Here is a 27,108-nt window from a genome sequence, read left to right as displayed (position 1 = left end):
CTAATGTATTTGGTTGCCCTTTGGAAACAAGATCAGTTCATTCAGAACTCCAGAATCTGAGGAGAAATCTGAAGGAGAATTTGAGGAGTATCACTAGGCAAGATCTTCTGTATTATATCCCCAGATTTTGCCTAAAGTGAAATTTAAAGCAAATTTGCAGATTTCTTAAATTTGTCATTCACTAGTCAATGACAGCACTAGTGAAATTGAAGGTGCCAAAAGGCCCTTTACTAATAATAAAGCATGCAATATTTATGTAATGACACAAAGAAAAGGAAACATCATATGTGCTTTTCTCACCTCTCAGTTTTGAACTGACAGACAATGAGACTCCACGCGAGCAGGGTGAAGAGCCAGATGGGTTTTGGTGGGGAGAGCAGGCATGACCCGCTCTCTCCGCACACGAACATTCAGCCCTCCCTGGATGGCCAGATTGGCTGCCCAGACAATTACTGGCTCTGTCATGGTACTGGTAGGGGCAGTGGGGACTGGGGGCCACCCAGCTCCTGGAAGCCCCCAAATGCCCTGTGTGAGTGTGTGGGGCATTCGGGAGAGGGGGCCCCGGACATTGGGAGGGACCCCCCGGACATTGGGAGGCTTGCTTTAGCCTTCCGGTCAGGGGTCTCCACGCAAGTTGTCGCGGCACAGAGCTGCGCTGTGGCAACTCATGATCTGGAAAATGGGGTTAGTGGAGCACTCACTCCGCTAACCTTGTTTAATGGGAGGGGCAATTAGGTGGGCTAGCTGCCAGGAGCCGTGCTGCCCCCGATAGTTCACATATGCAGGGTAAACCAGGCTGGGCTACTTTAGCCCAGTTTCCTCTGTGCATGTGAATAGCTTGTAAGAGTTGATAATGATGTGAAGATTAAGTTACAAAAGATTTGACATGAAGGCAGCAAACATTCAATGCAATGATGCTATTTATTACTTGAATATTCAACTCTTCCTCCAAGGAGCTCAGGAGCCATCCCTGCCCACATGCAACTATGGCTGTGAATGAATAGATCAACTTTCAACATGTGAGTTTATTATATAACTGAATATCAGACCACCACTGGTTTTTATTAGCATTTTTTCCTGTCCTCAGCTACAAAAAGTCTTCTCCACCCTTCGTGGTTGAAAAGCCACATGGATGAATAACCACATGGGATTCAAGCTCTGTAGAATTAGGAAACTATCCTTGGCTTCTTGTAACAGAACCACCCCACCCAAAATTATTGCATCTAAGTGGGGTGTGTGGCCATTAGAGTGGGTGTGGCTGTTGGGGTGGGTGTGGCTATGGTGGCTGTCACGGAGAGTGCCTGCACTTCTGAAATTGCGATTAAGAGAAGGGAACCAGTGTGCCAGGAGGAAGAGGAAGACGTGCTTGTTCACATGTCGAATCATGTGGGGAGAGAGTGGTTTGGATGTACAGGAGAACCTCATTAATTGCAGACTCACAATCTGTGGTTTTGCATATCTGCGGTCGGGTAATAGACACCCGACCTCGGCATATGTGAGTGGGTGGGGGGAGATGGTGGGGTTGGCCACCGATATACTTGTAAAGGGGAATCTGGCAAGGATCGTGCTTTACAAGTAAAGGGCTTGGAGTGGGGTTGAGGGGAAAGGAGGCATCATTTTACATTTTAAAAAGTAGCCGCGGATGGAGGTGGAGGTGGCAGGATTGCAGTGAAGGCAGCACATTTTAACTTTGAAAAGTGCCACGGAGGCAGCTGAGCAACAAGGGTCCCGGTGGAGGCAGCAATAGGGACTCCTCCCTCCAAGCCTCTCTTCAAACTAACGCGTGTGTGCGGTCAGTTTGAAGAGAGGCTTGGAGGGTGAAGGTGTCCCTGTTGCTGCCTCTGCCGGGATCTCTGTTGCTTGGCCGCCTCCATGGCGATTTAACAATGCCCCTGATGGATCTATCCGATCCCCACTGTTGCTGCTGCCTCTGTGGTGATTTTCAAAAGTAAAATGTGCCGCCTCCGGCACAATCCTGCTGCTATCAGTGACAATTTCTAGATTTTTGGCCATTTTTGCCTAGTTTATTCATTTTTTAAAAAACCATTTTGGGGTCCATTTCCTGCCATAAGGAACCTAACCCCTGCGGTTCCATAGCCCCAATGACCTGGTTTTGGTATCTAGCATCACTAGCTGGGAACGGAACTGCCGTGGATACCGAGGTTGTCCTGTATTGTCCAAACTGGCCTCCTATGTTGTAGGTTGGGCTGAGGCAGTGTCTAACTCAAGGTCATCCTATTAGCTTCATGGCTAAGTAGGGATTCTTCCAGCCAGGGTCTCCCCAGCCCTAATCTGCCATTCGTACTACTACATCATGCTGGTTCTTATTCTTCACTAAATATAAAAATGTGGAGAAGATCTGAATAATCAGTACAACTTCAAAAGAAGCAGAAGAATCATTAATTACCAGGAGAACTATTCTAAGCTCCAAATTAATCTTGAAGGAGAAGACCCAGAAACAGAAAGTCAAGAACATTTATCTTTTCAGTTAGCTAAGTCACTTGCCAAAAGGAATTATGGTGAGTCTGGGTGCTGACTATTTATACAAGAACACTTTAGGGGTTAAATACATATAACAGAAACCTTCCAGTCTGATGTGGGAAAATAAAATCCCTGTGCAAAGCTTGATAATTTTAATTATGAGAAGCTAGATTCAAAGGCCATAAGTGGCTTCTGGATTATTTCCTGCTGTTCTTGTTGTTGCAGTAGCCAGGGGATTGTGAAAATGTTGCTATTTTTCAATTCTGTTAATTTATTTGTAATTAAATTAACTGCTTCAAGCTGGTTGCCTCCTCCAGTGCAGAATGCACAGAGCAAGATAAATATGCAAACAGATCACCACTGAAACCTGCTACAGCAGGGGAGCAGTGCATTGGTATACTTTAGGGCTCTCATTAAGCAAATGTTAATTGAGAGCTAGTGGAAGACGGTAGTTAAGATGCTGAGGTATATGCTGGAAGCCCTGGGTCAAATATCAGCTCTGCTTTGAACTCATACTGAAGGGCCACTGAATGTGCTGCTATGCTTCTGCACCCATTCTGTAAAGTGAGGATCTTGCCTTAGGTCTGTCTGAGCAATTAAGGGAATTGTGGTCTAAATCAGGCCTGCTCAGCTTTGTCCCCCCCCCAGCTGTTTTTGGACTACAACTCCCATAATCCCCAGCCACAGTGGTCAATAGCCAGGGTTAGGGTTGATTATAGGAGATGCTGCCACAAGACCAGCTGTCCTGCCTCTAAAGGTACTCCCCACAAACAACTTCCTTGTGCTTTGCCAAATTGATTAACTTCATCTGGCTGTCAGCCACTGAGTATTACAACAGTTTTCTAGGTATTGTTGTTGTTGGTATTATCAGGTTCCATCCACCTGTATGGTGCTTTACCAGTAATGAGAAGAGAGATCCCTCACAATCTAAAACTGAAAAAAGGGAGACAACAGAGGAGGGACAACTTCAAGTATACACTGATGGGATCTGAGCTGTAGGTGACTGACCAGGAGAGGGATCTTGGGGTCAGGGTGGAAAGCTCGTTGAAAGTGTTGACTCAATGTGCGGCAGCTGTGAAAAAGGCCAATTCCATGCTAGGGATCATTAGGAAGGGGATTGGAAATAAAACGGCTCATATTATAATGCCTTTATACAAAACTATGGTGCGGCCACACTTGGAGTACTGCATACAATTCTGGTCACCACATCTAAGAAAGGACATTGTAGAACTAGGAAAGGTGCAGAGGGGGACAACCAAGATGGTCAGGGGCCTAGAGCACCTTTCTTATGAGGCAAGGCTACAACACCTGGGGCTTTTTAGTTTAGAAAAAAGATGACTGCGGGGAGACATTAGAGAGGTCTATAAAATCATGCATGGTGTGGAGAAAGTGGATAGATAGAAATTCTTCTCCCTCTCACATAACACTAGAACCAGGGGTCATCCCAGAAAATCTAGGACAAACAAACAGAAGTACTTTCTCACATAACGCATAATCAACTAGTGGAATTCTCTGCCACGAGATGTGACAGCCAACAACCTGGATGGCTTTAAGAGGGGTTTGGATAACTTCATGGAGGAGAGGTCTATCATCGGCTACTAGTTGGAGGGCTAAAGGCCACCTCCAGCCACAAAGGCAGGATGCCTCTGAGTACCAGTTGCAGGGCAGTAACAGCAGGAGAGAGGGCATGCCCTGAACTCCTGCCTGTGGCTTCCAGTGGCATCTGGTGGGCCAATGTGCGAAACAGGATGCTGGACTAGATGGGCCTTGGGCCTGATCCAGCAAGGCTGTTCTTATGTTCTTCTTATGACAGGGAAGTGGAAGCAGGGATGAACTGGGGTGAAAAGGCCAACATGATGTGCATGGTTACAGAGGCGTTGTGGAACCAGAAAGTTATGCTGCTGCCAACCCATGGTTGTGCCAGCACCATCCCCTCACTTTCTCCCATTCATCACAATGCAGGGTGAAAACGTCTTCATGGCCTTCTGGTTCTGCAACAGAGGTGGCACGGTGCACACTATCTCTGTAACAGTGTGCATCATGTCAACTGATAGGCGATTATTTCATATGCACTTTGCTGCAGTATAGTATGGGGACTTGTAAGTAGTAAAATGGAGGGATTGGCCATGTTGTATCTTCTAATCTGTCTGATTACAGATTTCTAGTGTTTAATAATCCAGAGTCTCATTGTGCAGATTGGGAACATTTTTTGCTGATCCCACCTTCCCTCAGAAGTTCTCTATAAGACGTCTAAGTACATCCTCCATGTTTGCATCAGAACGCCTGAAGAACTCTGAACGATGCTGATAGTTCTTAATCCAAAAACAAAGATTTGACCATATATTAGATTTTTCAAAGCATATTATTATTTACTAAGTTTGGGCTTTATATTCAGACCCTATAGTCTACAAAAAATGTAAGTCCCTACAATCATTGGAAAATGCACCAATATCACTTGATCAGACCAGACAATTTTGCATGTTGATGCTTCATTTAAAAACATTCCTTTACCTGAAAATCAATTGAGTGTTGCCTTTTCTGGGGAGAGCAGAGTGAGAGGACTGACTGCACAGCTGTTCTTATTTTCTCTTACTAATGCACTGGAGCTTGTAATGTATGAAAGAAAAGCAGCCTCATGTCCAGTCAGGTATCATTACAAGTCCCCAACAAAAGTAAGCCTTGGTAATTGCTTCTGGACTTGAATGCAGAATGCCTCCTCTTTCTAATTCCATCTGGATCCCAGAGATCAAAATCATTGAGGAAAAGTTCCAGTCTGCTTTCATTTAGCTATTAAAATTCTGAATTTTTGTTTTTGTGGTAGCAGTCATGAATTGCCCCTTTTGCTAAGCAGGGTCCACCTTGGGTTGCATTTGAATGGGAGCCTACATGTGAGCACTGTAAGATATTCCCGTTCAGGGATGGGACCACTCTGGGAAGAGAGTTGGCATGCTGGCATGCAGAACGTTCCAAGTTCCCTCTCTGGCATCTCCAGATAGGGCTGGGAGAGACCCCTGCCTACAACCCTGGAGAAGCCGCTGCCAGTCTGTGTAGACTATACTGAGCTCGATGGACCAATGGTCTGACTCTGTACACAGCATTCCTACGTTCCTGTGTAGTACTATTCGGTATTCTCACCAACAACTGCATCATGCATAAAGTCCTGGGCCCCACTTAGGAGTAAGTTCAGGGTTGACTTCTCTTTGACCAGTTCCATGAGCAACTGTTCTAATGCATTGCAGCAGCCCTAGGGAACAAATAAAGTTTGTTATTGGTGGTGGTTGTTGCTACGGTTGCTCTCCTAGGAGACAGTAAGAAATTGCTAAGGGAGGAATGGTTTTTTTAAAGGGAGGAGGGCTGGTGGGTAGGGGGAAGGGAGATGCAGGTGAACTTCTATGAACAGAGAAGAACTTTGGGACCAAGCAGAGTCTCCTTTGAGATGAGACTTTTCCAGATTCCAAAATCTCTTTCCAAAAGCAAGCTCAGAGAATTTCTCTAGCATCACTAGGTTCTGTGAACTTTCCACAACTGAAAGCCACTTCTAAATACTTATATGGGAAAATAAAAATGTACATTTTCTGTTCTGAGGGCATATGATTCAGCAACCCTAATTAACATAAGATGATCTGGGTTTGGACAGTGCCTGGATTAGGGATGTTATAAAATTCCCCTCTTGCCAAAATTTACAACTGAATGCATGGCTCCAGACCCCTCCCACTCCCCGGCCGATTGAATTCTGTAAGAAACAGAGATGCCTACAGATTCTATGTTTGTGTAAAAACATGCATTTAACTGCACATTTTGCAACTTCACAACAGCTGTTTAGGTTCAGAATATGTGAAAATACATGCTTCAAAAATACATGTTTCCATTCTCTCTCTCTCTCTCTCTCTCTCTCTCTCTCTCTCTCTCTCTCTCTCTCTTGGGCAAAATGCATCTGGGCCTTTTTTGTAGAAGCGAGGAAACAGACATCCTAAGAAAGTTCGAAGAAGGAAGTTTGTGTGAAGTTTGAAAGGCAGAGAAATCTATCCATCCCTAGTCTGGAAAGTGTCCAGGAATTAAATGTATACCACTTTGAATTAAACAGAAGAAAGGTGAGAGAAATAAATGAATAAATTCAATTGCTAATATCCTGATAACTTCAACAGATCTTTGATGCCATAATGCCAGCTCTTACTTTGGTGTATAATTCTCAGAATTATGCCCTCTCAGTCAGGAGCAGAGCCTGTATTGTCAAACTTATTTTTTAAAAGTCACCAGTGCAGTTAACTGTTCAGGTCAGAGGTGCTCTAACCCCTGGACCTTGGGGCCCCGGTCCGTGGCCCCCACTGTGCCAAACCTCAGTTTTTTAAAAACTTCAGCTGCCATGCAGCCAAGAGGTGGCTGCCGGGGGTGAGCCGAGCAGTCCTTCTCCTGATGTCATGGGCTTGTGACAATCTCTCTCAACTGCAGAGGCATGCCTTGCAGTTGGCAAGAGATGCTGGGCCAAACAGACAGGCCCAGTGTTGCTACGGCCAGGGATGGGGGGAGAAGGACTGCTTGGCTCACACACACCCCGGCTGCCAGCCCTTGGAGGCTGAAGTACAAAAACCAATGGAGGTTCAGTGTGGCAGGAGGCCCCCAAGAGTAGGTTTTAGGGGGGCCCATGCTGGGTGGGGGGCCTCACGGCGGGGCAGTCCGGGTGCCAAAATTACCTAGGTGCACCTCTGGTGGTACAGGTTAACTGTTTCAGTCAGGAAGCAGAGCCTGTATTGTCAAACCTATTTTTAAAAAGTCACCTGTACAGTTATTTGGGTGCTCTCATTGTGCAGTACACTGCATTTGACCTGGAAGAGCAGAGGGCTTATGGAACCTTTCAGTTGTCAATGCGAGTTATATTCCAAACACTCAACTCTGCTATAGACATACTAGGATGCTTGGGAGAAAACCTAGTTGGAAACCATCTGTACACCAGTGACATATCAGTGTTGGACCACATTCTTCTCTGTGTAAATCAACATAGCTCTGTTGACTTCAGTGGATCTCTGCCCATTGCAACAAGCTGAAGATCTAGCTCAATTTGTTGTCTTGGCAGTACATCTTTTGCTGTACTATTTAGATAGAATGAAATATTCTTTTTTGCACAGCCAAACTAAATTCAGAAGCTATGGCATGAGTTATGACATAAAATGAGTCATAAAGTGATGGAGAGAAGAAGCAAAGCAAAGGGGTGCACCATCTGTTCCACCGGATGAATTGGCTTGGGTACACACTTCTATGTTTGCTGTTCCCAGTGGAAAAACTGGAGCGCCTGCACCTGAACCTCAGTAATCTATCTGTTTCATCCGGTCCTTCATATATATCTTTTTACAGCCAAACATAATTTATAGAGAAAGTTCACCAGGGCAATCAGTGCTCAGGAACCTGTCAGAAACATCTTCATTGGATACAAGTTGTTGGATATGATAGCAGATACAATGTTGTGAGCCTATTATTTTTCTGTTTCTTGAGATGATTCCCAACTCGCTACACAGTGAAATCCAGGTTGCGTTCATTTTGATTGCCATTGAATTCTTGTGCAGGGGTAAACAACATATGGCAGTCTGGATGTGATATATGTCATCTCTGCATCTGGTCAGTTTAATCCACCACAACCCCTTCTGGAACTTGGAAGCTGGGAAGCCATATAAAATGCACTGTGCAGGCTAGGGAGAAGACCTTGATGGGCTAGAAGCAACCACAAGTGATATTGTATCTGCCCCGGTTGGTGGAGTACTGATAGCCAGGGTTTATTCTAAGCTACTTTCTTGACTAACAAGCAGAAGGTTGCCGGTTCGAATACCTTCTGGTACTATATCGGGCAGCAGTGATATAGGAAGATGCTGAAAGGCATCATCTCAGACTGCGCAGGAGGCGGCAATGGTAAACCCCTCTTGTATTCCACCAAAAGAAAACCACAGGGCTCTGTGGGCGCCAGGAGTTGAAATCAACTTGACAGCACACTTTACCTTTACCTTCTACAACAATGCTAAGCTAGTTTTTTCAACTGTAGAAGAAGCCTCTCCAAATCTGTGAGCCCCTCCCAAACCTTTTCTATCTGAAAAAGAAAAACATAACAAAGGAAGGGAAGGAAAAATGAGAACAAAGACAGAATTTAAGTGAAAGAAACAGAGAGGGAGGAGGGAAGGAAAGATAGGAAAATAAGAGAAGGAATGAAAAAGGAGGCTTGCAAAGAATAGATGAGATTATCTGCCTTGGCAAACTGTAGTTCAGGGATGAGACAATTGTATCTCATCCATTTCTACAACTCTGCTCCTTATTAAGACCCCATATTCCCAACTGCACAAAAACCAAGTTCCAATCGAACATGTTCCCCCCACCACCACTGCACGAAATGTGTCTAGCTGCACATTAGAATAAACCCTGATATCGCCCAACCTTTCAAATCCCAAAGCTGATCCATTAACTCAGGAAAGGCATGTGTAAAACCCTCTTAGTACTGTAGCAGTTCAGAATGCAGGTGGGGAAATCACATAGCTGAATACATCTAAATGTCAAAAGGTTCCCTGCACAAAACTAGATTGCGCCAAGAGAAGTCAAGTCTTTTTCTGTGACATGCTAGATTCCACATGCTAGATGTTTTCTTATGGGGGTAGCCTGCAGACATGTACTCTCCCACCCATATTTCAAAGAGGAATTGCAGGAAGGCTGTGCCAGTCACTTTTTCTTGAACATTATTGGCCCTTACACAGAAGCAAAATCCTGGGCTAAACAACTGAAAGGTTACTTTAATTAATCAATGATGGCTGGAGAAGTCACCGCAGAGCATCCTGGATTACAAATTAGATGTGATTTATAAATCTTGCAACAGCAACTTGTTAGCCAAAAATCTCTTTGTATCATTACAGGTTATATGGCTTTATACTGCTTCCCCCTTTGATTTTAAGTTAGTATTTAGTTTATTTCAAATAAAGTAATTCATAAAGACTGGAAAATTTGTAGTTTTCTGGCAATCATTTGCTCCAATTCATCATTTTACACGTCTGCTATGATTGTGTGGGCTTCCTGATGAAATACCATTGCTCTAATAAATATTAGAGCAATTCATACCAGAAGGTGGCACCAAAAAGCACAACTTCAGATGTCATGATCTGTTGAGTGTTTGAAATTATACCATTCGTAGGTGATAAGGCAAATACCATGTTTAACCTGTATCACCCAATGAGTTAAGTACAATGTTGTCTTTTCCTTGGCAATTTCTCCATTTGTAGTGGACTAAATAATGCAAGCTGTTTTATAAACTGGAGAAGTAGCATGTGTTGTAGCCAACAATGGCAGGAGTTGTGCAATCCCACATCAGTCTTCTGTGGATTGCCGCCTTTGAGTGTAAGAGTGAAAATGGAAAAGGTCAGGTGTACATATAAAGCCACATTTTAAAAACATGCAGCTAAAATAATGCGTTTCCTGCAGAGTCCAAAAATAGAGTGATTATCAAGCACCTAGCAACAATACAAGGTGGATGGGCTGTGGTTGGCTTGGCCCATAATTGCCTGCCCCTGGCCCACAATGCTTGCCTGACTAGGCAAATCAGAAAACCCAGTTTGGTTCGGAAAATGAAATAGGAAAACCCGGTTTGGTTTGAGTAGATCCGGACATGTACTGAACTGGGCCTAGTCTGGTTTTGTGCACACCCGAACCGTGCCTGGTTCAGCTAGACTTTAAGGCTGGTTGGGGGGCAGGGGTGTTGAGGCCATACTAGTAAAGGGGAATCTGGTAAGGATCCCCCCTTTTCAGTATAGGCAAAGGGGGGGACCAGAGGGCCTAAAGAAAAAGAGTTGGAGTGGGAGGGAAGTAAAAAATTACCTTCAATTTGCCACCAGCTGTGGCACCTGCAGCAGTCTCGGGGGTGGGCAGGGGTGGCGGCAAGGACTCCCCGCCAGAGTGGGCAGGCCCATTTTAGGTCTCTGAAGGTGCACAGTGGCAAAAAAATGGCCACTGTGCATGCTTATAGGCCAATTTTCTTTGTTGTCACACACAGGGAGAGGCCTAAAATGGGCCTGCCCACTCCAGTCGGTGTGGGGGGAGTCACCACTGCCACCCCAACCACCCCCGAGACCACTGCAGCCACCGCTGAAGGTAAATTTTGACTTTCCTCCTGCCTCAACTCTTTTTCTTTAGCCCCCGCATTCCTTCCTTTACTGGTAATGGGGAATCCTTGCCAGATTCCCCTTTACCAGTGATTTTCAAGCTGGTTCGAGCCAAACTGGGCCCGGTTCAGCTCAACATGAACCCCCTTGAGCAGAATGGTTGAAAGTCAAGCCGGCTCAATATAGAGCCGGCTTCCACATGCTTACCTCTGACCACATTGGACCCTAAGGTCTGGTTTAAATGAGATGTCAAAAATTCATTTCTAAATTCTTCTTGCCTACTTGCCATCACATTTAAATTGACCTTAGTTAGATATCTGTTTGACATGGACCTGGAAAAGGTGGGGAGAAAATTATGAAAAGGAATGGAAACCATTAGTGAGGTGGTGGGGGGAACAGGGACAGTTCCAGTGATATTTTCCCAGCTCACATGTTTAAGGAAGATGTCACCAAGAGCACATCCAACCTTTTTATCACACGTGGGGACCGGTTTGTCTAAACTGCTGCTGTGACCCCAATACTAGTTTAAGTATGTGACCCAAATACTAGTTTATTTGACCCAAATAAACATGTGACACAAATACTAGTTTAAACTACTGTAGAGTGGCGTTTGGATGAAAAGCGCCCCCCAATGCGATAATGGTGCATTTGGTGGTGACCCCAAACCAGGCCTTCTCTAAGCCCCAGAGCTCTGGAACATGCTCCCAAATGAATTCAAAACCTCCTCATCTCTGGCTGTTTTTAAGCAACTTTTGGAAAAAAAACCCTATTTTATCAGGCCGTTAGTTTATGACGTTTTCAAGTTTTATTGATGGTTAATTTGTTTTATATGAGTTGAGGTTTTAATCGTTGTTGGTTTTTAATTGTAAGTTGCCAAGTTTTTACATGGGGTAGTATATCAATATGATAAATAATAATAAAGAGGACATCTAGACGTCTATGAAAGATGTCAGAATGGGCAACACTCTCGACACATCTCCCTTTTAATCACATGGGCTGGAAATTATCAGTATCTCTGAACTGGCTCACAGTGGGCTAGTTCAGCTGAGCCTTAGCCCGTCACCTGTTTTACATGCAGTGACCTGGAAACATATTGACATGAACATATTCCAATTCATTCTGATTTACATCCAAATAAGTACACTTGGGATCACTAACTAAAGAATATTATCAACTATGCATTTTGATGCACTATATCAACTGTTTCCTTAAGGCTTCTTTGAAGATTTGGACATGGGTATGTTATAAATGCCAAGATCATGATCCAGCTAGGTAAGCATCTCATTGATTTCAGTACATATTAAGCATATTCTTAAATATTTCCTATTGCAATCAGTGGGACTTAAAAATGCTTAACTTTGCCTGGATTGTGCCCAAAATGTGTCAGCAGTTTGAACATAAAATTTAAATAATGGAAGGAAGAAGAGTCGTTTATTTAAGTTTGCTCCAATATAATCTACGTTTACTGGGAAAGTTTACAGTAAAAAGCTGACAATATATATCAGGACACTGAAACTTTGCTAACAGCAAGAATTCAGAATTAACTGGGCTAAAAGAGATCATGGTGGCCATATGGACATCAGTTTGCCAACACAAATCTGATAGAAAATTGCTTGTCAAAGAGAGATGACAGTGATAGCAGCCAGAGGATTAAACAGAGTCAGCCATAAAAGGTAGAATTTATTAAACGCCTGAGCTGTTGCTTCCAGCTGGTTATCAGACGGAAAAGCCATGGTCGTGCAAGATGCTGAACAGCATCACAATCAGTGGATTTAATTAAAAGGCAGCATATCAGGAATGGTCATGATCCTCAGATTACCAGTTCAGAAGTAGTGAGCCTAACTGCCTCAAGGACTATGGCCTTATCTGGTGAAATGGTTTAATTCATTTAGTGCAGGGTTGCTGGGGCAAGTCCTACCATGTTCATTTATTATATTTCTAAGGCTCACATGATCCTCATGAGCGTAGGAGGAGCACCCAGCTAGGCTTAGAGATCAATGCTCAGGATAACTTAAAAACTAAGATATGGGGACAGGAGAGCGATCGTGTGGAGTTGGGTTGGATGGGTACGCCTTACCCAGATGCTTTCCTTAGCATTTTACTGAAGGTGGACGAAAAGCTGTCCAACCCAGCTTGCTTCCGTATCCCACATGCTCACTCTCCTATCCTCCTACCTTGATTTTGAGTCCTCACGCCAACTGGAAGCGTGCCCAGCTCTCTTACTCTGGCGGGGTGCTCCTCCTATCCTGATGAGGATCCTTTAAACAAGCCTATAGTCTACTCTTCTTTCTAGTTCTCTCGCAGGGAGGTTTGTATGTAGTTCCTTCTAGTAGTCTCCCATGCAGTGGCTGACTAGGTCCATATCTGTTCAGCTTCAATAAGGCTCAACATTATTGCTCCCGAACGATTGATTGCTCTTAGACCATTCATTGGGTCTCATGGTTTTTTCCCTGTCTGTCTGGAGATTTGCCAATATCTCTCTATTTCAAGTTATGGAAGACATTTCTACAGGTGTTCTTATTCTCATCTCTGCAGTAGATGACATGGTGTCAATGTCTAACATTCTGACTTAAAGTGCTTGCAGAATGAAAAACATTGCTCCTGTGCAAGAAGATTGCATAGATGCAGTACAAATGGAATCTGCAGGATTACACTCCTGTGAAAAAGTTCCTTTTGAAACAAATGAAGTGTGCCCACAGATTGTGCCACCCTAGTCTAGAATATAAACTACAGACTTAATGCAAATAGTACAACAGCTTTGTGCTAGTGCAAAATACTCCCCCAACCCCTTTGTTAGTCAGGATGTCAAATAGTATTTCAAGTGTAATTATTCAACACTGAGGACTAAAAACTCCTATTTTTCTAATTAACACCCTTATTGAAGAGGTCTCAGTGTTACAAACAGTACACTCAGACCTTGGCAAGGTACTAATATATGTCTTTGTGTCAATCAAAAGTATTTGTGGTCAGATCTGGCCTGTGAATTACCACTGGCTGAACCATCCCTGCATAAATAAGTGCCACTTTGATTGAAGAAATAACTGGATTCTCATAATTAAGAAGTATGTTAATTTTCCATGTAATATAAACATAATAGCATTGGATTGAAAAAGATGTTCAATAATAACATCCATAGGTCCATATTAATTCCAGATATCATTCCATTACTGAAAAAAAAAGTGAAAACGTTCAAAGCTTAATGCCTACACGTACACTAGTCAGCATCGCAGATACAAAAAGTAAGTCAATCCACCAATTGTTTACACTAAACAATGGAAAATTCAGTATGCCCAGAAAATGGCAGAGCTGACGTACTTTTGTTCCTTGGGATTAATTCTAGAGAGAGGCACTCCAGGAGAGCCATTCCTCGCTGCATTCCTTATAGCTGCCACCTCCACATTACAAAACTCAAGTTTGGCATGTGACATTGTGAGTAGTATAAGAGACATACTAGCTGTCAGAAACCATGTGCTTTTGTTTGCTAACAAAGCCATGTTGCTTTGGGGGTGAGGTCACCAGAGGCACATGTTTGCTGACATCACTGGGAGCTGTCCGAAGCAGGCCTACATCACTGGAGATGGTCAAAGGAGGGCCTGTGTCGTCAAAAATGGCCAAATCCAGGCCTATGCCCCCAACCCTGAAGTTCTACCCCCCACTCCTCCACCCCCACCCCAGATTATGCCTGGGCATACCCAGAAGGTGGGCATGTGACCCCTCTATGAACACGTCCCACCACTCTGGACCAATAGGAAAAGGTTTCAGAGCTCAGAGCCCAGGGTAATTTTAAAGTGTGTTTTTCCCCCTAGGAAAGTGAGGAGCCATGCCTTCACATGCAACCTCTAGCCATGTGGATCCTAGCAGCATCAGGAAACATGCATATAAAGGTGTGTATAGATAACCTGAGCACTGGGTGGAAACAGACTTTTTAAAAATGAAAAATGTTATTAGGTTTGTAGTGTGCAAAATTTAAAACTCAATATAAAACAGAGTAAAAATAGTTACAAATTTTACAATTTTTTCTGAGGGTTTCCCCAATTCCTCTGCTCAATAGTAGTGGGAACTCAGCAGGCCAGTGGTGTTACCATACAAAATTTGCTAGTGGATGAATTCACAAGTGGATGAATCTGCCATGTATGGAATTTTGAAGCACTCTCTGAAGGAGCACATGCACAATTCCTGTGCTGGCTACGTTATTGAAGCAGGAGCAGGCTAGACCTCGCATGGGTGTTTCTGTTGGACTGAACGGTACTTTTCTAGATATCTTAGAAACCTGTGCTCAAAGATGTGTTTTAGATCAGTGCTGCATATTGTTGCAATCACTGCTTGTGCTCTGAAAATGCTACTGTGAACTCAGGAAACAATCAATACTGTTTTAAATCTGGTAACAAATGTTAAGGATGCAAACAAGCTGCAAGAAGCTCTGGAGCAAATTTTACATAGCATGGATTTAAGAATGTTAGAACATGTGAACCATGCCCTTGTGGAAAGAGGGAATATGAAACATTTATCAAAAATATGCCTGCTTTATAAATTATATATATATATATATATATATATATATATATATATATATATGGGGGGGGCAAGTCTCTGCTTGGTTTGGGGTGGGGTGGGGGAGTCTGTTTAGTTGATTTACAGAAGGGTGGGTCCTAGAGGTTTTAGACTGCTGTAGGAGACTGCTGAGATAATCTCATCAGGCCCTCCTGCAAAGGGACTAAGGAAGGGGGACAGACAATCCTAGTCATATGGAAGGCAGGGGCGTAGCAAGGTTAGAGTGGGCCCAGAGACAAGATTTTAAAATGCCCCCCCCCGTCACTGAAGATCAGCTCATGAAGTAAAGCAATCTTAATGAGGCTGAATAGTGGTAACTAGATAGATAGATAGATAGATACAAACAAGCCATTTAATGGTACTAGAGAAAGACATGCTGTTCTGGTAGCTCCAGGTCTCAACAGTCACCTCAATTTCGGAGGATGAATACAACAGAGGGAAGCCCAGGCAGGTGCACAGCTGGGGGAGTCAGTCATGTGTTTTGCCTCTGCCCCCCCCCGGCAGTGGGCCCCAGACAACTGTCTCCCCTTGACCTATTATAGTTACACCCCTGGGCCTTTTTTGTTCACAGCGTAACTGACAAACATCCAGGAAGAGGTGTTCCTATATAGATCCTGCATCCTGAGAATCATCATGGTATTTAATTTAAACCATAAGTCTTGCATTTACACCACTTAGAGATGAACGTATCAGGTGGTATGAAAATAAAATTTAATCTGAACTACAAGCAACACAGGAAGGTGTTGAGTCATTCTGCATATTTCTGATGATTGCAGAGGAAACCCTACATCCTGCGCCAGGAAACTCTGAGAATACTAAAGATGGCAGAACAGATGCAAAAAGGAAGCCCTTTTCTAAGGATGGTGTGAGTAAGCCTCCTCTGGCTGAAAATCTGCAAAATTGCAAAGGGTTTTTTCTCTCTTTATTAGTTAATAATAGTGGCTCGTGTTGTTCATATTTACAACCCACCAGACAAATGGGCAGCCCCCTCTCAAGAAGACCAGAGCAGCTTTTGAGGAATCTCATAATTAAAATCTGTACTTGCTTAGACTGTAGCTCCAGTGGTAAAATAGATAGCTCAATGGACTTCTAGATCAATAATGAAGTCATTCAGAGGTTGTGAGTTCCAGTCTCACCTACAGCATCACTTTAGATTCCACAAGTTCTAAACTGCTGAGACTTACAACACTCTGGAAGCGTTGTTCAGTCCACCTATTGAGACCTTGCTTCCTGAGAAACATGGTAATAAATTAAACCTTGTACTTCCTTAGACAGTAGCTCCAGTGGTGCAATCAGTAGCACAAAGTACTTATACAAAAGCGCTTAACAGAAAGCAATGCCATGGTTGTGGGTTTGAGTCTCATCTGAAGCATTAGTATTAAATTATTCAGACTTAAAAGAACAACCTTGTGGGGCAGGGTGATTTATAGTTTTCTAACTCCAACATATTCTTGTTTTTTTTAGAACTCGCTGGAACAGGCCCATCCCAACAGGATCTGGAGGAAGAAATGGAGAGTGATTATTGCACCCCCAGACCCCTATGAAGACAGGACATGCTTAGTTGGAGTAAATAAAGGCCACTTTATTATTGTACAGCGATAACAAAACTTACAATGAGGTCCCCAACTAATCAGAATGTGGGTACTCCTCTGGGTGGTGGCTTTTCCCAGTGAAGCGCATCCCACACCAGGGCGAAGGGCCGGGTCCTGATTTGGTCAGGCTCCATATCCTGACCTCCTCTCACTGCAAGGCTTCCCCCGCCGAGGGGAGGGTGGCCCAACACACCCCAAACTCAGGCTGCACGGCTCTGAGCTGGTGGGTCGCGCCACCCCCCCAAGTGGGGGCCATTCCCAGCCCCCCGGGCTGCAAAACTGTTCAAACGGCTGTTCCATTACTCCCCCTCACCCAAAATGGACCTCCAGCCAAACACCAATCTCAGAATCTACCTGCCCAACACCCGCACTCTCTTGCCACCGAAGTGGGGCAAACTAGGGATGTGCACAAAACCAGTTTGCCCAGTTCAGTAGAGAATAATGGGCTTGTTCAAGTCCCATTATACTCTGTGTGGAACACCTAGGGGCACAAAAGTGGGGTGGGTGGTAGGCACCCAGCGGTGCCTACCACCCACTAAACCCTAAGGCAATTGGACACTCCTCCGATTATTGGTAAATTTTAAAATATTTTTGAATTCCCCATAGGGAAGAATGGAGGTTTCAGCAAATGTATCACTTCATGTTGGGGGGAAAGGGGTGGCCTAGAGTGGAGTGTGGGGGGTGGTAGTGCCCAAGGGGGGCAAGGAAGCTACCAGAATAATTTGAAAGGAAAGGGCTGATTTTTAAGTGATTTTTGAAGTTTACACGTCTTTAAGGTTTTTCTCCATAGGGAGGAATGGAGGTTTCAGCAGACCCATAACTCCACTTGCAGGGCGCTGGGGTGGCCCAGACCAAGTGGTGGTGTAGTGCACAGAGGGTGCCAGCCACCCCCATGAGTTGCTAACCCATGGGGTACAGGGTTTTGTTGTTTCTGAGGTGTTCTGAGTATAGATTCTCTGGTAGCAAATGAAAGTGGATTCATGGTTTGTCACTGAAAATCTCATATGCTACCAGAGAACCAACCAACTGATGAAGCTGAAAAGTGGAGAAAAGTGGCAATGGAAGAAATTGATTCCTTGCACAAAGTGGAGACTTGGAGACTTGTGGAACTACCCGCTGGGAGAAAGACCGTGGGATGCAAGTGGGTCTACAAAGTCCAGCAGGAACAGCCACCAGGCATGAGGAATCTGGAAGGAAGCATCTATGGCTTAAGGCAAGCAGCCAGAGCATGGAATGAGAAACTGCTACTTAAGGAGGGGTTCGCTCAAGGAAAAGCCGACCCCTGCCTATATTCTTGATTCAGAGACAATCGATGGACTTACATCCTAACACTGATGGTTTGATTCTTGTACATGAGGAAAAGCAAGACAGCCATGTAATTGTACGGCACCTGACGAAGGAAAGAGAGGTGAAGAAACTCGGAAGCTTTTCCTCTTACCTTGGCATCCAAATAGCAAAAGAAGGGCATTGGACATTCCGCAGTGCCAAGGCCAGATATTGCCTCTGCAGCTGGAATCCTGAGCATAAATTAGAGTGCACCAAACAACAAGGATTGGATAGCAGTCCCAAGGCTGGGAAGATACCTGAAAGGTACTGCACGCTATGTACTGTAGATTCCAACAAGTAGCAATCCCTAAGTTGTGGGATATATGAATGCAGCCTGAGGCGAAGACAGAACAGACCGCAAGTCCACAAGTGGACACCTGTTCCTTTTTGGAGGTAAGCCATAACTTGGAGTTGCCATGAGCTTGTTGCACAATCATCTACAGAAGCAGAGGCTGTTACAGCAAGTGAAGCGTGCCAATAAGTAGTATGGATACACCAACTATTATCAGACTTTGGAGTCGAGGAACCAAAGCCCCAGTGATGTTTGAGGATACCAAAATTGTATCGGATCTCACAAATGGAGAAGATGAAGTCTCACACTAAGCATATCCAGGGAGGATAGCAGTCCACCAACACCTACCATCCAATGAGACCGAACTTGAACAGTTCTGTATGGAGGAGTGGGCAAATATTGCTCCGTCTAGATGTGCAAGGTTGATAGAGAAGTATCCCAACAGACTCAAGGCTGTTATTAAAGCAAAAGGTGGTTCAACAAAATATTGACATGGGGGGGGGCGGTGATCATTTTTCAATCTCAGTTATTCTTGTTTTTTATTTCTGACACTTTTTCTGGACTGTAATTGTGATGTTTTTCAGTTGGATGTTATAGGTTGCATTGGATAAGTACAGCTGGTGAAGGGAATTTTCTTTGTGTTTTCATTTCAGGATGTAAGGGAACCAGAATTTAAGGTCTATCAAAGGGGGTGATTCTTTCCTATACCCACTGTAGGGGTGAAAAGCCACCTTCTGCTGCTAATTCTTTGGAAAATGAGCAAACGGAATATGTTGCCAATCCTACATAGGTGTCATTAAACCTATCACCAGAACAAAACCTGGCAGCAGATGCAGAAACTACTGCTGATCCTTTGGTTGCTGCTAAACAATTGGAGCCACAACCAGGTACATCTGCTGTGGCAGCACCCAGTGTTGATGCTGCTTTGGGATGGGACTGCAGTCAGACGCCTCTGCAGAATCTCATGCTAATATGGTTCCGCATGTACACCTAGAACTTGTCTGGAGGTGGGAGAGGGTCTTAGTGAAGCAGAGGGGCCTAGAGGTGTATCAGGAATTTCATTTTGTGAGTCTAGATAAAGCATCCTCTTATCCTGAAACAGTTGCTGGGACATATTCTGCCATTTAGCAATTGTTGAACACTGTGAACAAGAGAATAAGGCCACGTGACCTTGTCCAGCTCAGATTACATGGGGATGGAACATCTAACCATCTGTGTACTGTTAGAAAGCACAGAAGTGCTGAGGAACTTTTCACAACCATTGGGAACTTGCTCCAGAGTTCTGCAGAAATCTTTGGGGATGCAACTTTAAGATTACTTGTCATTGTCATTTCCCCTCCAGGGGAAACACATTATAGTGCCATCATAGTAAAAAAGAAGCAACACATGGTAAATGTCAATATTCATAACACCAACCTCTGTTTTGCAGGGGGACTTGTGGCTATCATGTCTGAGAATCCCCCTGCTTCAGAAATAATAGCCAGTGCTAGGAACTTGCACAATGATCTTGGCTGGTCAGATCAGAAAAAGAATTCTCTCTCTGATATAGCGTTTCTTGAACAGCATTTACAGATCAAAATACTTGTAGTTCACTGGGGTGAAAAAGGCTGGGGGTGTTTAAAACCCCCGAGCAGAAGTACTCTCAAATATGTTTTACATTTGTTCACAATTAATACTATTATGGGATCAAGAATGTAAAAGGTTGCTTTGGGACAAGAAACTTTTGTCAAATTTGCCAGACCCCATATACACATTCCCATGATTGTCTGTTAATGTGCTGTTGGAGCAAAGAGTGCAAGCAGAAAGTGGGCCAAATAGATGCTCCACATGCAAACTACAATGTAGATCCCATGCCTGCTTAGACAGACACAAAAAAATTGCAGCAGAGCAAAAAGGGGATTGTACAGTGAGAGAACTATATAAGAATTGTGGCCATTACATAAGAGTTAGACCATGAAAAGAAATGAGAATGCCAGGAAAACAGTGCAGAGTCTGTTGGGAGTATTCTAAGGACCTTGAAAAAGTTGAATGCTACATGGGGAAAATTTGAAAACCTGAAATATCTGTAATGTATGTGTCTTTTGACTGTGAATGTACTAGGAAGACAGGACACATGTTCCTAATTACATTTTTTGCAAAAGTATTCCAAGGTGAAACAGTCACAAAGCTTCAAAAGTATAGCAAGAAGCCATGCCCCCCTCACTGATAAAAGCTGGGAATTTTGTGGAGAGTCATGCCTGGCAGACTTCATCCACATATTCACTAGTGACATACATTTTAAGAAGTGTTCCTTCCTGGCTCATAATTCCAGAAGTTTTGATTGACTATTGGTTCTGAAACAGCTGATAAAAGAAGGCTTGATGTTGACTTGATTACCCAAGGGGGAAAGTTGCTGTGTATCACTGTCAAAACCTTAGATATAAAATTTATAGATTCCTTCTGTCATTAACCAATGGCACTAGCAAAATTGCCTAAAGCCATGGGGGTCCAAGAGTCCAAAGGGTATTTCCCAATTTCTTTAACATGAAGGGAAATTGGAATTATGTGGGTGGTGGGATGCCAGATGTAAAATGCTATGGCATTGAATTTGTGATGCCTGCTGAAAAGGCTGAGCTCCTGGAATGGTATGAAAAGAACAAGTCAAACATTTTTTACATACAGAAAGAATTGGCAGACTGTTGCCAACAAGATGTAAACATCTTAGAGCAGACCTACACAAAATATAGACATGAGCTTCTAGATGTGAAAGTGCCGATAGTCTCTCTGCAGAAGGGCAAGCACACTGTCTAGCATGTGCTTAAAGCTGTTTTGCTTCATGTTTCTTCAAGTGTACCAGATGGCAATACCGGCTTCTGATAATTATCACAGGCAATATAAAAGATTCTCTAAAACTGACCACTCAAGATGGCATCCGTACATGCTCACATATCATTTCCTGCTGGGAACAGGGAACTTCCTGTTTCTAAGCAAATGCAGCTGGGCAAACAGAGAGCCCAGCTGCTTAACACAAACAGTGCCACTCTGGGGGGGCGGGGGGCGGCAAAGGTGTAATGGAGAGGGAGGTAAGACCTGCCTTCCTCCCTTTAAAGTGTCTGCACTCCACTGCCCCAGATGTGCATGAAACACTTTGGGCACATCCCTAGTTTCTAACTCCGCTGTTAAGCTTCTCCATCTCTCTGATAATAGGACTTCTAACTAAGAAGGAGCGCCTTCTCTGCGGCCATCCCTCTTGTTTGGAACACTCTTTTCCTCCCCCAGATTCATTTAGCCCCCTCCCTAGCTGCTTAGAAGGCTCTTCTTAAGACCTATCTGTTTCACAAGGTGTTTGCCCTTTAATTTTTTTTTAATGTCATTTGTATTGTTGTTCACTGCCTAGAGTCTTTGGAGGAGGCGGTATATAAGAAATTCTAAATAAATAAATAAATAAATATTCTAAATAGCCCCTGCTAACTGAGCAAAGAGGCATCTTTTAAAAGTGGTGATTCTCTTTATTTAGCGGGGTGAGGGGAGCAACTGGCCCTATCCAGTCCCAGCACAGCATCCCTCCAGTGGCTGTTGCTGGTGTCAACTTTATGTTTCATTTTAGATTGTGAGCGCTTTGGGGACAGGGAACCATCTTATTTCTGTATTATTTATTTTTCTATGTAAACTGCTTTGACAACTGTGGTTGAACGGCGATATATAAATATCCATAGTAGTAAATAATCAATAATGGAATATGCTGAAAAGATGTACTTGGTCCCTAAATACTAGCTAGAACAGCTAAAAGAATAACAATAAGAACAGTTATTGTTAACCACCCAGTGACAGAAGTTTGGGGAGGTGTACAAATCTGATAAATAAATAAATAAAAATTTTAAAAAGAGCCCTCAGGAGGAAAACATCAGAATTCCGATAATCTATGCTTTAGGAACTGAAATGCAAGGTGTTCTTCAGAGGTCTGGCTTCACTGAATATGAAAAAGCTAAACTTTATTTATTTATTTATTTATTTGATTTGATTTGATTTGATTTGATTTCTATACCACCCTTACAAAAATGGCTCAGGGCCATTTATGAGGCCCTACTCAAAAAATATATAACCCACGTGAGGCAGGGAGAAGCATGACAGGGAGAACTAAACCTTCAGCCGGAGTAGGCCTCCGCTGGCGTTTCCCAAAATTCTGATGCCATCTTCCAAGAGGTCTTGGGTAGCTTACCTGCAAGGTCCAAGAACTCAGCAAAGATTCTGTCAAAGAAGTGGAAGCAGAACACAGAGGTTTCTTTGCCACCTTTGTGTCCAAGGGTGAGACTGTTGGTGTCTCCAACACACTGGTTCTGGTCAAAGATATCACACAAGTTTGCGAGCTGCACATTTTGCACCCAATCACTTCCCTAGAGGCTGGGATGTTTTAATGAGGGCTGTGGTTGAACTAAACGTTTTAACTTCTGCAGCAGGAAATGGTACCACCAGGGATGCTTTAGAATATCTTTTTTTTGAAAAAAACCCAAAACCCCCAAACCCCTAGCAGTGTGTCTCTGTCACCTAGCACTTCTTGCCGGGTTTCTAAAAAACAGAGGAAATCTAACTGGATAAAATTTTAATGTCTTTATGTTTTTCATATTTAAAATAAAATTGCTTTCATCAAATTGCAGGGTGCTGCTTGCTGCTTTGTAGGTAAGTAAAAATATGCACGCATGCACGGACACACACACACATTCTTTTAAAGCCCTCTGGGGTGCTTTATTGAACTATGAAAATCATTACAAGATCCACATGTCTGGGTGTTTTGAAAACAACTTTGGGCATGTCTGGGCATGCACTTCTCCCCCCGCCCCCCAATTGTTCAACCATTTGGTCATTTCTAAATCCATTTCTAAATACACCTCTTGAATCTGCTTAAATGTTAACGCCATGGCCCTCTGTTGTAGGGTGGGGGGAACCACAGTGGTAGCCACAGATCACAGAATCAGGATCCTGTAGCTGGAGGGTGTTAGAAGGGAGAGATTCTCCCTGTCGCTTGTCTCTTGGTTAGGTAATTTCACCAGACACCAGTATCAACGTTTCAAACAAAGCTTTATTTCATGCTAGTGAAAGCTTCTGGGTGTGGCTCCCCCCGCCCCAGCAATTCCTCTCTTTTATACTGTGCAATCAACAAATTTTGCACCTGCGCATTGTATACAAGCCAAAGCATTACTTTTAACCCCAAAGGTTCCAATTTGCTTCCAATTTGCATTGTTTCACACTTTACACTCCTCAAGACATTTGGCTTGTGGTCTTGCCCTGGTTCCCCTCCCTTCCCCGCTGAGACATACTTCCAAGCCGTGTCATCATAAATCTACCAGCAACCGCAAGCCCCATTTATAGGGCGTGTATCCTAGTTAGCTAAGTGCTGTTCAGACTAATCATGCTTTTTGGCTGCTCAAGCAAATTGCAAATAATATTCCAGCCAGGGGTTGAAAGACTGTGTTCTTGGTATTGTTTTATTTAAAAATTCATTATAGTTTTGGGAAATGGGGTGATTCAAGGTGTGTCCATAAGAATTTTAAAAATTCTCCCTGGTTGTCCTCTGACAAGTAGATGGCTAGCTAGTGCTCTCCTGGGAGGCTGTGGGGGTAGATGTTAACTACAAGACCTGCTGGTCTTTGTGGCAGTCTCTTTCTAGGCAGCCAGTCACTAATTCTTAAATGGCAAAGCTAACTTGATGGATTAATTGGTGGCGGTGGGGGGGAGAGATATGGCAGCTTCCTAATCTAAGCATGAACAGCGGCACAGTCCACAGCCACTGAGACCACTTTTGAAACATGTACACCTTCCTTTGCGGTCAGTTTTACAGGCACATCTAGCAAGTTCCTTGCAGCATTCCACAACAGGTGAAAGTGTTGTCCAAAGGATTTTCCATGTTCCTCCCTCTTTTTCCCACCCCCATTCAGTGAGACATGCTATGTTTGGTTAGCATGCAGTTGTTTGGTCCCATACCCCTCCTGCCTGGTATGCAGTTCACTTTGAGTGCAGTATGAATGCATCCAGAGTTGGCAGAATATCAAAATACATTTTCTGTTTCCTTGCAAAAAGTCCCAGTCTTGCATCATTCACATGCATGGCTGTACTACCCCTGTCATACATGATTACCATAAACCTCTCCAAGATCTTCAATCGCTGCCAGGCACTGCCTCAGTTTTGTAAAAGCACTTGACACATCATCAAACACTTTCCATGCATGCCATGCAGACTTCTTGTCTTTGCCATGGAAAGATATGGTATCACACCCAGTGAATGAGTGATAAAAGGGTTGTCCCCTAATTTTTTCAGGCCCTAATGAGTCAGCAACTTCATGGAGAGGAACTTTTCAGGGCTTTGTGCCTTTCCCAGAAGAAACCTACATGATATGAGAAGGCCAAGCTCCTTAAGTGGTGGAAGAGATAAGGATGACTATCGATAAGGATGTCTATGTCATTGGCTTTGATTAAAAGTTCCTTGCAACCCAATGTTACTGCATTGTTGGCATACACAAATATACGTGTGTTGGCCTCTTCATGTGAGCAAGGAGCCAAATTATCTATGCAGATACTTTGGTTGTTTATGAAATTTATCCTTTAGTTACATTGATTGTTCCTTCTGCACAGAGTGCTGCTATCTTGTCTGCTAAGTAGGAAAGTTCACTCTTGTTGTTTGAATATCTTAAAAAGCTTTTCCAGTCATTTGGATCTGTGTTGGTTCCTGCTACACTTCTCCTCAGACTTTTCCTCAAGCACACCCGGTCTCTGCTTGCCAACTGTTCTATAAGTACACATCAAATACAACATCACATCTCTTGTACTTTGTAGAATATGTCCATTGCCTGGAGAATCACATTGTTTGCATAACTATCCAAGATTATTCCTATTCTCTTCGGTGGTAGGCTATTCACCAGTGCTGAGCCACATACTATGATATTATCTGCTGGCGGTTCCTTCTGCAGCACAGTTATATCACCTTCAAGAATTTCAAACAGTTGAGACTTCTCACAGGAGAGAAGTTTCCCATTGTCATCGAGTGAGGCTGTAGAGAACTGATTTTTATACTTTAAAAACTCTTGCAAATTCAATTTTTTGTTCTGACAAGAGTTGTGAGAAAAGGTTGCAATCTTCCTTTATTGTAGCTTCTGGTGCAACAAGCTGCTGCTTGATGAAACCCAACTTGTTTTTCTTAGTAGGTTGATAAAATAGATTGATAAAACATCTTCAGTGTTTAGCCCCACCATGAATGACTTGAACTGCCCTCTATCTGTTCCATAGTGTGTAAAAATCATGCCAGTAAAACTCTGATCTGCAATATTTTGGGTGTGGAGAACAAGTAGGTCTATCAATTCTTCTGTGAAAGGCTACCCCATTTCCATAATCACATTGGTGAGCTTGTACACACTCTACCAAATAATGTTTGCTTAGCTCACCCACACTGTTTGTGGTGACTGCTGCTGTTCTTTAGCTCATTGATACCAGAGTATGGCTACCAGGGCTGAGTGAAGGAGGAAAGAGAAATAATATAAAAAGACAACCCTACCTGCCCCCAAAATTATTTTTCTGTGGACTCCAGCTTTACGCCCTCCAGAGATATTTAAATGCAGTCTCCATTCTATGCACATCCCGCATCAGGGAGCATTTTAGAAAGACAATGTCCAAGACAGTTAGGTTTTCCTATCTGTATTCCTGGCAGAGATTAGGTCAAATCTGAGTCATTCCAAATTTGGAGTGTACTGTTGGGGAAAAGTAGTTCCAGAGGACAGAGAGAATACAAACCAAGAATTTAGAAAAAAAAATTTAAAAAAAACCACACCTGTTACATGAGGGCTGATTGAAATACTTTGAATACAGTTGTCCTAATGCATTAAAGTGTGCAAAACAGGAAAATGTGTTTTCTTAATGTGGCCATGCTAATATAACCATGTTTATTTTGAGCCACCATGTTGAATTTTCGGGGTACCAAACTTGACTTTCTAACTCCACACATATCTGACATTGTATGCCAAATCTCAGGCCTATATCTATATTTGGATTGATTCTGGTGAGCTAAAACATGTAATATTTTATGGAGCCAGTTGGAGCGGAGGGGATTGGGGGCTGCCCTGCCTCCAGAAGTCCCAGAATGCCCCACGCAAGTGCACGGGGCATTCTGGGGAGACCACTGACGCTGGGAGACTTGCTTTAGTCTCCTGGTCGGGGGTCTCCTTGTGAATCACCATGGCATGGAGCCATGGAGTGGTGACTCACGATCACAGAAACGGGGTCAGGGGAGGGGTATTTAGGCGGGCTTGCCACTGCTGAACCACCAGGCTCGCTTGCCAGCCTGGTGGTTCTCACAGCTGCTCGAAAGCAGGCTGGGCTCCCTTAGTCCGCTTTTGAGTGGTCATGAGAATAGCCTCCTTGATTAATATTTGAGAGGGCCACTGGGAATCATATTTTTTCTGCAAGCTGTCATTTGGCCATGCCTGTGTTAGGCATTCATCAAGGTAATCAGTTTTCAAACTGTCTGTCCTCAGGGAACCCTTTCCACAGTGCCAAGAGACAATATAATATTTGCTGCAGATCCTTACATGTTGCAAAGGATTTTGGGAAGTGTTCTAGGATGCATACTCTGGGTCACTGGCCTCTTGTACTTATTTATCTGTCTGTCTGCCTGTTAAATTTTTATACCACTTTTCATTAAAACAATCTCAGCGCAGTTTACAAAACATTTAAAACAATATAAAACTATAGAAGTTACACAATAAAATATTAAATTGGAA

At 43.5% G+C, this 27,108-nt stretch overlaps 1 long non-coding RNA gene across 2 annotated transcripts; it reads left to right on the top strand.

Moving 5' to 3' along the window:
* Nucleotides 1-6,491: 6,491 nt before the first annotated feature.
* Nucleotides 6,492-22,993, top strand: LOC128328556 (uncharacterized). Of its 2 annotated transcripts, XR_008309284.1 has the most exons (5): nt 6,492-6,572; nt 14,411-14,488; nt 15,727-16,020; nt 16,620-16,721; nt 17,762-22,993. It is a non-coding gene; the product is annotated as an uncharacterized LOC128328556 (long non-coding RNA). The 2 variants fall into 2 exon arrangements; XR_008309283.1 differs by lacking the exon at nt 6,492-6,572 and having other exon boundaries at nt 13,689-14,488.
* The last annotated feature ends 4,115 nt before the right edge of the window (nt 22,994-27,108 follow it).

Source organism: Hemicordylus capensis, chromosome 5, assembly GCF_027244095.1.
Source record: "Hemicordylus capensis ecotype Gifberg chromosome 5, rHemCap1.1.pri, whole genome shotgun sequence".
Taxonomy (NCBI): Eukaryota; Metazoa; Chordata; class Lepidosauria; order Squamata; family Cordylidae; genus Hemicordylus; species Hemicordylus capensis.
Note: the sequence above shows the minus strand (reverse complement) of the source record. Positions and strands in the feature narration are given on the sequence as shown.